Source organism: Rutilus rutilus, assembly GCF_951802725.1.
Source record: "Rutilus rutilus genome assembly, chromosome: 3".
NCBI lineage: Eukaryota > Metazoa > Chordata > Actinopteri > Cypriniformes > Leuciscidae > Rutilus > Rutilus rutilus.
Genome location: NC_140211.1, coordinates 24762949 through 24775626, shown reverse-complemented (window position 1 = coordinate 24775626; position 12678 = coordinate 24762949). Strand labels below are relative to the sequence as shown.

The following is a 12678-nucleotide window of genomic DNA, read 5'->3' as shown; positions in this document are numbered from 1 at the left end:
ATGAACGCAGACTGGAAGAGACAGGGAGAACATTGCATAAAGAAAAACATGAAGAAAACTCAAAGACAACCAACATGAGAGGGTCCGGTGGTGCATGCGAGAATGTGTTTAAAGTAGAAACTCCAGCATGTACTATTACTAATACAAATGAACTGTAAACTGTACTGAAATGCCACAAATCAGGGAGCCTGGAGGTGAAAGATCTCTCCATCTCTGCTTACAGTAAATGTGTCCTCAACAAGCAAAGGTAGTGGGTCACCAATGCTTTAACTCTCCCCTGCAGAGGGTCTGTGTGCGTAAATGAGGCACTGGAGTCAGATTGTATAATTGCTTTTCAAGACAGATTTTCAAAAACACATTAGGCAAACAGTAGCAAGACTTACACTGATTTATAATTTAAACTGTGTGAATCAGAATTGCATAAGTGGAGCAGTAATTGAAAATGTATGTGGTAATTGCAAAAAAAGATTAACATTCCTTAAGAATGATTTCTAGTTAAGAATTGCTGCAACATGCTGACTGCATTTGAGAAAAGATGTATATGCTCAAGGTTATTGACTTTTGGGCTAAATACATTTAGGCCTATTATTAATTAGCATTTGTCTTTAATAATTATATGAAATCCTCTTAATTAACAATCACTTTGAATTTGTTTGCTATGAGTACAATCAGGCCTAGAAAGTAAATGTTTAGAAAGTAATGAATTGTTTGAATTGCATTAATTGTCAGTATTTCTGATAAACAAAATAAAGCCCATCTTTCCCTGTACATTTTTTAGGATTATGCTGATGGTTGAAGGAGACGTGAATGGTAAGACCAAACAGCAAACACATGTATTTGATGAATTTCTGTTAACTATAATTCATTTGAATAAAGCTGTATAAAGAAACTTTAATAGTGGAGACTAGATAGCCAATTGCAGATCTTTAGAATGTCTTGTGTTTCCCAAGATAAGACTATTTAAACTGAGGATGAATTATATGAATTCAGCTGCAGGATATCTTATATTTTATTTTATTTGTGTTTTGGACATCCTCCTAAACTGAGTTATTCCAGTCTGTGTATCCTCCACTGATGAGAGAGAGATGACCTGTTCTGAATTTCCGCACTCTGTTCTCCCAGCGCTCCTGATACAGATAGATATTCAGTGCTGATAACACTTTCTCCTGCCTCTTTCTTTATGCTTATGTCTTTCTCTCTCTTCTCTGCTCCCCTCTTTTTCATCTTATCTGCTGTGGTCTGCCCTGTGTTCTTGCTTAATGCACCAAAAAGGTCAAAACCGCAAACTTTCATCAGATTTGCTTAGCCAATAAAAGTCAAGCCGGCTCTCCACAGACAGCCGTCTAATTGCAGACTCTCTGCAGCAGTAATGCAATTAAAGAGTTTTTTTTTTTGGTTGTCTTCATATTGAGGGCCTTGTTCTCTCCTTGTAATCCAATTGCTGAAGATTAATCCATGTGACCGCATTGATAAAATCTATACTTTCTGTCGACAGCCAGAGAAGACCTAAATCCGCCAAATGAGAAAGAGAGTGTGTGATTAGTGTGTTGTTGTCCGAAGAAGATTAATTCAACATTTAGCAAAAGCCAAAATGAAAAACCCTACTGACAAGAAACGTTCCATAGCGGTAAATCATCTCCCGATAATTCCTCTCATTATTTTTAATTACACAGATTCCAATTTCCCACAAAGACTGTAAATAAATTTCCGATTTAAGCACCACTAACAAATGATCACCTTAACATGCAGCACTCAGAAACTCTACCCTCTTAATGGGTAAACAAAATGGCTTCGAGTATGAGCATCTGACACTGCAAGAAACTGAGGCTTATTCACTTTAATAAAAAAATAAAATAAAATAAAAAAATAAGATGCTGTATGATAACCCAGGTTCACCTTACTGATAAGTTATATATATTTCCTTCATTTCTACCATCATGTAGTTGGCCACAGGTTCAGCTGAGCTTAGTATTAGCACGGTCTACTTTGCACGTCCTGATATTGGCGAGCTAGACGCTTTCCTGGGTCAAAATATTTTGTTGATTCTGGAACGACATTCCTGTCTGAAAATATAATCCTAACCATATCAAAGAGAACCCCTAAACTTAACCCTAACCTTATCAGAGGGAACTGATAGGTGAATAACACAGATGTGGAAGCACCTAACCCTGGTTGTAAGCCTAAACTTGACATAATCTGTAAACATGTCCGGTTACACTTTATTTTAAAGGGGTCATATAATGCCATTTTTGTACAAGTTATTATGATTCTTTAGGGTCTAAATGAAAAGTTTGTAATACACTTTAATTAAAAATTCTCATTAGTATTGTAAGAAAACACTCATTTTACCTGGTCAAAAACAGCTCTGTTTTCAGCATGTATTTAAGTGCATGTGTCTTTAAATGATTATGAGCTTTGCTCACCCCGCCCCTCTGTTCTGTGCATACACAGTTTGTAATAACACAATAACCATAACGCGTTCATTATAAACTTGGGAATATGAATTTTATTTAGAAAGTTGTACATAGAAAACATTACCTTAATGTACCCTGAGTGTAAACCTTTGCTGCATTCATCGTGAAGCGTGCAAGCGATTTGCAAAGTTTAATATAAAGGTTAATAAAACGTTACACTCACTTCTTCTGGAGGTGCAGCAGGAACACGAATAGTTGGTACCGATCCTTTTTTTCAGGAGCAGCTTCTTAGCAAAAGCAGGCTTTAAACTGACCCTCCTTTATAAAGCAGTCTGGTGATTCGCGCAAACATGAAAGAATTGAAGTTGATAGTGGGGAATATTCCCTTCAAAAACAAAACTCAGCCACTGCGTCATCAGCGGTTCAGATTTAGGAACATCAAAATGACTGCTGTGTTCGTTATTACACCCAAGAACAGAACAACACAATCGCTTAGACGCCATTCTGCTCCAGCGTATCAACAATGACCTTTCTTTTACTGTCTATGACAATGACGGACTATGATGACAGCTCGCTCAGGGCGGGTCTGTGTTGAAACGCTTCTGTCAATTAACAAGAGGTGTGGCGTCACACGGTCAGACGGCTCGATTTGAGATGGGGGAAAACATATAAGGAGATTAAAAAAAGACCACTGGATGGATTTTTATCATAACACACATTTCAGTACAATCAACTTGTAAAAGTGCATGTACCATTATATGACCCCTTTAAGGTGTCATTGTTACAGTGTAATTATATATTTAAGTACTGAGTAATATTAAGCAACAACATGTACTTACTATAGGGTTAGGGTATAGGTTAGGATTTGGTTGAGGGTTAGTTGCATGTAATTATGCATAATTTACTGTTAATACTATGGTAAGTACATGTAACATATGTAACAAGGACACTGTAAAATAAAGTGTTACCACAAGTCCCTCAAATCTGATTGGTTGATTGGAATGTTGCTCTAGGATCAACAAAAATGTTGATCCAGGAACATACACTTGATGAAATAAGGTTCTGTGTCCACTTCCATTACCATTTGTTTTTCCCGATGGAATGACATCTGCCAATGCTATGGCCTTTCGTAAGAGGACTGCATCTCTAAAAGTTAGAAAACAGGGTCACTGAAGGGCATTTCCTCCCTTTAAGAGGACTATTTGGGTGTAACAGAGGAAGCCAGGAATCAATGGTCTTCTTCAGTAGAGTAAATAATTCCAGTGGTTATTTTTGTTAGGCTGTGCCAGAAAGTAAAAGTATGGACCCAAAGTCCTGGGGTGGATCAGTCAGTTACCTTTGCAAGGTTGAGGGCAGATAACAGATTTTGGCAAACATGAGGGATATGGAATTTTGTTTTCCGGTAGATCCTAAATATTCCATTTAGTTTCCAGTGAGGTGGGCCAAACATGTTGCATTTGTAGCAGTACTGCAGCTCCCAGATAAGCCACGTTGTTGTCTGGAGAAATTCAAAACAATGGATGCACTATTACTTTTTCCATGAAGCCTGCATTTAAAGAAAGAAAGAAAGAAAGAAAGAAAGAAAGAAAGAAAGAAAGAAAGAAAGAAAGAAAGAAAGAAAGAAAGAAAGAAAGAAAGAAAGAAAGAAAGAAAGAAAGAAAGAAAGAAAGAAAGAAAGAAAGAAAGAAAGAAAGAAAGAAAGAAAGAAAGAAAGAAAGAAAGAAAGAAAGAAACAAACAAACAAACAAACAAACAAACAAACAAACAAACAAAGAAAGAAAGAAACAAACAAACAAACAAAGAAACAAAGCTAAATATGTATGAAGCACTTTACAGTCTGAATGTGATACATTTTGACTCCTGGAAAATTGTAAATTCATACAATTATTCAGCTTTCAGTACTAAAGGATTACTAACTTTTATGTAATGATGAAGGTCATTTTAAATTATTATAAATAGTTTTAGTATTATTAAATAGAATTACTAATAAAAATATTTTTTTCTTTTATTAATAATAATTAATAAAAATCAAAATTAATATAAATCTATTTAAAAAAAAAAAAATTAAATCACTTATTTAGGATACATAAAATTCTGCTCAGACTTTAATAAATATTGTGTGGTTCATTTCAGTGATTCAGATACTGTATGCTTGAGAGCCGTAGCATTATATCTGATTGTTGAAAATGAGCAGCTAATGTAGGGTTGATGGAGCTTCAGCTGGCCAGAAGAAAACATTCTGACTGTATCAGCACATGCTGTGGCCGCTGCGCACTGAGGAATTTACAGTAATAGCGACTGCGGCCACTGAGGGTGCTTTTAATTACCAACCATTCCTTTCTGCCATGATTCTGTTCCGCTCTCTTGAACAAAGATTGGTGGTGATGTTCAACTGTGTTTCCTGTTTACTCCCTTAAACACCATAACTTTTATGACTTCAGACAGCCATCCCTGGAAGTGCTCAAACTTCCAGTTAGAAGGGCATTAGTGTGGTTTTAGGTTCTTTATGTGCTATATTTTCCTTATATATATTTTACACATTATAAAATAATAATAATAATAATAATAATAATAATAAAGGAGATAATAGGCATTCAGTTATAGCATACAAACAAATCATCTGCTTCATTCACTGCCAGCTATAGCTAAGTTTCAGCCTCAGATGGCACCCGCATAGACCATGTAGACTTCATTGATTTCTCACCAAGCAAACAGGAGATACCCATAGTGTGTTTTAGGCACTTATAAGTAAACTATACACAAGTAGAACTGTATATTCTGAATTATTTTCTATGTCTGATAATCTAAATAATCTTTTCCACCTTTCTGATGGACAGAAATTATAATTATCTACTCTACATACAGTTGACAATTGTTTTACTGTACAATTATTTGAAAAATATTATTTCCACATACTAGGTCTATTCTCAAGTTATGGAATCATAATTTCTGATAATCCTTAAATGACATGTAAAAAGAAAATAAATTGTGATTGGTCTCTATCCATGCAAATGTTGAATCCATGTAGTTGTGGGCAGTTCATGGCTAGAGTAAGCTGTTATGTGGACCATATTTATGTTTCAAGTGTGACAATCAGTTTCCTTTAGACTGGAACTCGATGCTGCATCAAGGCGTTGACACTATGGGAACGCTTCTGTGTAAGCTGGTGTCTGAAGCACGTGTCTAAACATGACATTCTGATTGGATGAACGTATGGGTGAGGATGTAGCGTAGACCGAAATGCGCATAGACCGCCTTTTTGTCTTCAGAAGCCCAATGTCTGTTGAGCACTTTGTCTTGTTTGTTTGTGAAAAATAAGTCAGGAGTTATATCTGTCAACCTGTCAGGGTCAAGATTTAAGTTGTGTGTCACCTTGTCCCCACTATATTACCGCGGATGACTGTCTCTGATATGTGCAATGTATATGGGAGAGGAGCATGCCAGGTCAGTCCTCGAATTGTAAAAGATTTCATATTCATAAGCTCCAATCCCGCTCGGTCCTCTTCTCGAGGAATGAGGGTCGAGCCCCTGCGCCCTGTGGTTCGGGTCCTACAGCTGCTGAGGCAGCATGATGACTTTGGTCATAGGGCTCGCAGGTTGAGTTGGTGGAGGCCTGATGATCCGACGGAAGCTTCTCGCAACTCAGCCTGCCTGACAGAAATTTCTGGCTGGATGAAGGACCACCACCTTCAACTACACCTTGCAAAGACAGAGCTGCTTGTGGTCCCGGCCAACCCAACACTTCATCACAACTTCTCCATTCAGCAAGGTTTGTCATCCATAACTCCAAGGTCAGCCAGGAACCTAGGAGTTGTAATTGATGGTCAATTGAACTTCACAGACCACATTGCTAGAATTGCCCGGTCCTGCAGATTTGCCTTGTACAACATTAGGAGGATCAGGCCCTTCCTATCAGAGAATGCTACACAACTCCTTGTCCAAGCGCTTGTTCTATACAGACTGGACTATTGTAATGCTCTCCTGGCTGCTCTTCCAGCTTGCACTGTCAAACCTCTGCAACTGATCCAGAATGCTGCAGCTAGAGTGGTCTTTAACGAGCCGAAGAGAGCACACGTCACTCCTCTCCTCACAATATTGCACAGGTTGCCAGTTGCCGCTCACATCAAATTCAAGTTACTGATCAAATTCAAGTTACTGACGTTTGCCTAAAGAACAACCACTGGCTCTGCTCCCTTTTACCTAAACTCATTACTTCAGACTTATGTGCTATCCAGAAACTTGCTCTCTGCAAGTGAACGTCATCTTGGGGTGCCATGCCATCTCAAAGAGGCACAATCTCTTCCTCTGACCTTTACCTTGACCGTTCCCTGCTGGTGGAATGATCTGCCAAACTCAACCAGAGCTGCTGAGTCTGTAGCCATTTTCAAGAAAGACACATCTTTTTCAGCAGCACTTGATCCATTAATACTAACACTTTGTCTTCTATTCTATATCTATTTATTAAAATAAATAAAAAATTACATGTACTGCATTAGATTAAATTGAGAAGGGTCATAGCTCTTGCATATTGTTGTCCTACTGTTAGTTTAACTGCTTCTATTGTTTTCATTTGTAAGTCGCTTTGGATAAAAGTGTCTGCTAAATGAATAAATGTAAATGGAGGCGGGGTTTGAGATGGATGAGACTCTCCGCTGACTCAGAGGACCCCATTCTGGATCCTGAAGCTAGCTCTGTGAAGTCTTCGGACCAGAAGGAGGGACTCTGAGGGCTTGGATCTAGATAAGCAGATGGGTGCTTTGGCAGAGCAGGTTCCAGATATATAGCTACCAGATATTTATTGATAGTTGGACAAGCGAGCGACAAGAGGCTCGACTGAAACGCGCAACTGTGTGTTTTCTGGAATACTCTGCTCTCCTGTTATTGTCAGCGTTGCTTTGTAGTCAAGGTCAGCTGGGTAACTTCGTAGAGGAGCTGGATGTGCTGCTGTCCTCTTTCCCTGAGGACGGCACCCCACTTCTAGTCTTCGGTGACTTCAACATTCATCTCGAAAAACCACATGCAACAGACTTCACCTCTCTACTAGCCTCCTTCGATCTCAAACGACACATCACCACAGCTGGATGTCAACCAATCTGGCTTCAAGAAAGGGCATTCAACTGAGACTGCATTACTGTCGGTCACAGAAGCCCTACGGATTGCAAAAGCTGCTTCCAAATCTTCACTCCTCATTCTCCTTGATCTGTCTGCTGCCTTCGACACCGTGAACCATCAGATCCTTATGTCCAGCCTCTCATCACTGGGCATCACAGGAACTTCACTCGACTGGTTTGAATCCTATCTCACAGATGATCCCACAGTAGCTGCACGGGTCTCGAGCTGTCTGGCAGACATCTCCACATGGATGAAGGAACATCACCTGCAGCTCAACCTGGCAAAGACTGAGCTGCTCGTCCTCCCTGCCAATCCGTCTCTACAGCACGACTTCACCATCCAGCTTGATTCATCATCAATCACCCCATCAAGGTCGGTCAGAAATCTGGGAGTAACGTTTGATGACCAGCTGACCTTCACAGATCACATTTCAAAGACAGCTCGATCATGCAGGTTTGCGCTGCACAACATCAGGAAGATCAGGCCTTTCCTAACTGAGCACGCAACACAACTCCTCGTCCAGGCCCTGGTCATTTCTAGGCTTGACTACTGCAATGCTCTTCTGGCCGGACTTCCAGCATGTGCTACCAAACCTCTTCAGATGATCCAGAATGCTGCAGCTCGTCTTGTCTTCAACGAGCCCAAGAGGGCCCACGTCACCCCTCTGTTAATCTCTCTGCACTGGCTACCTCTCGCTGCTCGCATCAAGTTCAAGGCATTGACGCTTGCTTACAGATCTATCACAGGCTCAGCTCCCTCCTACCTTCACTCACTCCTACGAGCCTACATCCCCACCAGACGCCTACGATCAATCAACAAGCGACGTCTCGTGGTTCCATCACAGAAAGCCACAAAATCACTTTCCAGATCATTCTCATTCACAGTTCCATGCTGGTGGAACACTCTCCCCACCCTCATCCGGAATGCTGAATCCCTGACAACATTCAAAAAACAGCTGAAAACCCATCTCTTCCATGAGCACCTAAACTCATAAAAAAAAAAAAAAAAAAAAAAAAAAAAAAACCTTTCCCTTAAAATCCCACTTATCATGCTTATGCTACTCTGAATAATGCCTGAACTTCGTATTCTGAACACTTCTTGCGTTGTTGTCTTTTGCCTCTTCATGATGACTCGCTTAATTTAGTCCTGATTTGTAAGTCGCTTTGGATAAAAGCGTCTGCTAAATGACTAAATGTAAATGTAAATGTGATAGTATTCAGGACCCAATCTGAAGGGTTCTCTCCAGATCCTTCAGATTCAGAGTGCCATGCTTGTGGACTCTTTTCTTCAGATAATCCCAGAGTTTTCTTATGGGATTAGGGTCAGGGGTCTGCTATGTCCATGGCAAAACTTTCATTCTGTGGTCAGTAAACAACTCGGTTGTTTATTTTTAGATTTGCTTTGTCAGTCAGGTGTTGATTTAATATCTGCTGGTACTTGATTGAGTTTATGATACAGTGTATCCCAACAAATTGCCCAGGGTCTTTGGAAGACTATTAGCCCCACAGCATTAAATACCCACCACCATACTTCACAGCAGGGATGAGGTACTTTTCTACATTGCCATGTTTCTGTCTACCTCTGATGTTTTTTGTAGGTGCATGAGATTTTTATTTAATGTCACCAAAGGCTTTTTTATTGCAACCTTGCCAAAGAAGCTGTGGTTATATGGGTGAGGTTTGATCATAGTGGCCAACAAGACCCATTTGCAATTCTCAAAGTTTGATCCTTACAGTTTGTTTGGCAAATCAAACCATCCTCGGTGTGTGTGGGTCCAATATAGACACACGTCCTCTTCCAGGCAGATTGTTACCATCTCTAGTTGTTTTAAACTTCTTCATTATTGCCCTTATTCAACTTATTCAATTATTTGAAATAAGTATTCCAAACAATTTTCTTATCGCCATTTCATGATTTGTGCAGCTCAACAACCTTTTGTCACATGTCACTGTATTCTCAGGTCTTTCCCATAGTGATGGATGACTATATGAATGTGGCCTGTGTGTCATATAATATTTAGAGTCCAGTGAACCAGGAAGTCATGACTTATTACTTAAGTACTTATTACTAAACACGTGCGTGTTCAGAGCATGTTATGTTATGAGAGGCGAATCATGACTACTTCAGATAACCCAGCATAATAGGAACTACCTGGCAGTGACATAAGTGTACGCTGAAATAAAGTTTTTCACCTCAGAAAAACTGACTTTCTTGTCCTGTTCTTGTAGCGCACACTCAATTGCACGCGCAAATGCAGCGGCGCGCGCTGTATCGCCTCACTGATCAAGTGCAAAAGAAACTACGAGCATGCAACGCCGTTACGTTGTAAATGACACGAAATAAAAGTAATGCAGGTATGATCCAGATTGTATTTGCAATGTCCATAGTCAATTATTAATGGAGCAATAGTGGTTCATGGTGTTATAAGAGGGAAATGTGGTGGGAGGTTGGAGGGCTGTAGCCTGTCATGCACTCATTTATTGTATACAAGCACATTATGCATTTTATTAAGATCGTTTTCTTCATAATAACAGGCTATTCAACTAGCAAACACTCAATATGACTCAAGGAAGAAATGTAAGAAAATGAATTGTAAACGGATTTGTCTGTCTTCGTCAAAATAGCCTATTAGAAAGATTACAAAATGCGCATAGGCTTATCGCCTATTGTTTATTGGGCGACAGATCAAAAATGGTTAATATGAACCTTTAAATTAAAATAAATTACAAAATATGTTTGTAACAGTACATAAGTTACTTGTCAGGTATTGTTCACAAAAACAAGCATTAGATGAATAGTCCCACCCCTGTGTTGCAATGAGCGGGACGATTGAAAAAGCACAACTACTGTTCAAAGTCAAATTTTACTTAAATCATTCTATATTTGTACCGAATAACACATGATACTAAGAGAACACATTTGTGAGTTGTTGATCACAAAAACATTTTTTTTACAAATCTATCTGTAACCTTATCTTAGAAAACAACATTTATCTGAAAAGTGTTTCAACTGTCCCAGCTCTCCCCTACTCATTAGAATTTGTTGGGGTCCTAATCATTTTGGCAAGCATATTTTGGAGAAAAACATATTTATTTTATTTATTCCACATTTATATTTTGTGTAAATTAACTTAAAGGTGCTATAAGCGATCTCGGTTGGCGTAACCCTTTTGTTGATGTTTGAATTATTATCAAACAAAACGGAGGCTAGCTAGACCCTTCCTCCTCCTCATCCGCGCACTAACCCCCGAACCCCACCCCCACATCATTCTTGTTGGTTATTGGCTGGAACAGTTTGTTATGTTTCGTGGTGCGGGTCGCTCTGTTTGTTGCTCAGTTTGTTTTTGCTGCAGTTTGTGGCGCATGGGCTGTCTGCAGAGACCGTGTTTTTTTACAGTGTGTTCAGGGGACAGGCAGCTAGCGGATAGTGAGGAGATGTGTGCGGTATGTGAAAAAAAATGTTTTAGCCTAAAAAACGCGTGAGATCGCTTATAGCACCTTTAATTTAGACAGAAAGAGTTCCATAGCACCAAAGCCATGACACATCGTCTCATTCCCCTACAAACGTCACCTGAGACATTTTAGTACTTCAACTTAAACAAAAATGAGAAATGTTGTCTTATGTTGGCTGAAATAAGCTTAAGGTTTTTTTCAGTTTTATTTCAAGTAATGAAAACGTTTTTTTTATGGTTTTCATTTTAGTTTTAGTTAACAATAATAACCCTGTGCAAATTAAATATATATCTACAGTAGACACATTTGGAGAAGTTTTTATTGTTGTAATACATTTGCAAAGTTGTAAAGTTTGAATATCTGCTGAAAGAAAGCTGCAGTAATATTAGAATATTATTCTCTCCGTATAAGGATGCAATCCGTGGTTACTGGAGAGTGTAGGGGATCAGAGCAGAGGCACAGAAGAGATAATGAAAGTTAAAAAGCAGAGACAGAAGATAGATTTTTCACAACAAAGATGTAAGCTCCGACTGATAACATCAAAAACCCTGTACTGCTGTGGGAATTTTCCTATCACAAGGACTCCCTGGTGTGTAAGTAATTGGCAGTTGTAAACTGGTAGAAAAAAGGATCAAATTTAGCAATAATAGAAAGAGACAGCAGAAAGAGAGACACAGAGAATTGTCATATCTTGATGTTCCAAATTGAGACACCCATGTTCATGCACACACAGGCCTAAATGAAGTTGTGAACATATAAGGTGGGTGTTTTCGTTACATTAATGGAGAAGCACACTCAATCAAAGTTGTTTTTCTATCCTAATAACACACAACAGCACAGAAGCACACTTGTCATCAAATAGACTCCCACTGAGGCTTAAAAAGGAGACATGAAGAGAGACTGGCACTGAGTACAGACTTTGTGGACTAAACCAAAATCTACAACTAATTGGACTCTCATAACATTGGACTATAAATAACATTGTAGACGCAATGAAGCATTCAGAGTTATTTGGAGAAAAGAGGCTAAATCATAAGTCTGTTTCTCATATTTTAGTTACCAAAGACCTAGGTAGCCAAATAAATAAATAACTTACAGTTTGACATTGTCACAGTTATGTTTCTGTCTGAGTCTTGTTTTCATTAGTCACATGTCTTCCTTTTGTTCTGTTTTCCCGCCACTCCTTTATATCCATGGTTACTGTCATCATCAGTTCAGATGTCACCTGTTTAGTCATCATCATCATTTGTATCACCTGTGTTCTGTTAATTAGTGTTCATCTGTGTTTGTATTTAAGTGCCATCTGTTCAGTCAGTCTTTGTCCCATCTACATCATATTGTGTGTGTGTGTGTGTGTGTGTGTGTGTGTGTGTGTGTGTGTGTGTGTGTGTGTGTGTGTGTGTGTGTGTGTGTGTGTGTGTGTGTGTGTGTGTGTGTGTGTGTGTGTGTGTGTGTGTGTGTGTGTGTGTGTGTGTGTGTGTGTGTGTGTGTGTGTGTGTGTGTGTGTGTGTGTGTGTGTGTGTGTGTGTGTGTGTGTGTGTGTGTGTGTGTGTGTGTGTGTGTGTGTGTGTGTGTGTGTGTGTGTGTGTGTGTGTGTGTGTGTGTGTGTGTGTGTGTGTGTGTGTGTGTGTGTGTGTGTGTGTGTGTGTGTGTGTGTGTGTGTGTGTGTGTGTGTGTGTGTGTGTGTGTGTGTGTGTGTG

The 12678-nt window shown here is 39.3% G+C and overlaps 1 long non-coding RNA gene across 1 annotated transcript; it reads right to left on the bottom strand.

Annotated features, from left to right (window-relative positions):
- Nucleotides 1-764: 764 nt before the first annotated feature.
- Nucleotides 765-12138, bottom strand: LOC311288048. The gene is made up of 3 exons (XR_014626866.1): nt 12075-12138; nt 3751-3912; nt 765-1506 (listed from the first exon to the last, which is right to left on the bottom strand). It is a non-coding gene; the product is annotated as an uncharacterized lncRNA (long non-coding RNA).
- Between the last annotated feature and the right edge of the window lie 540 nt (nt 12139-12678).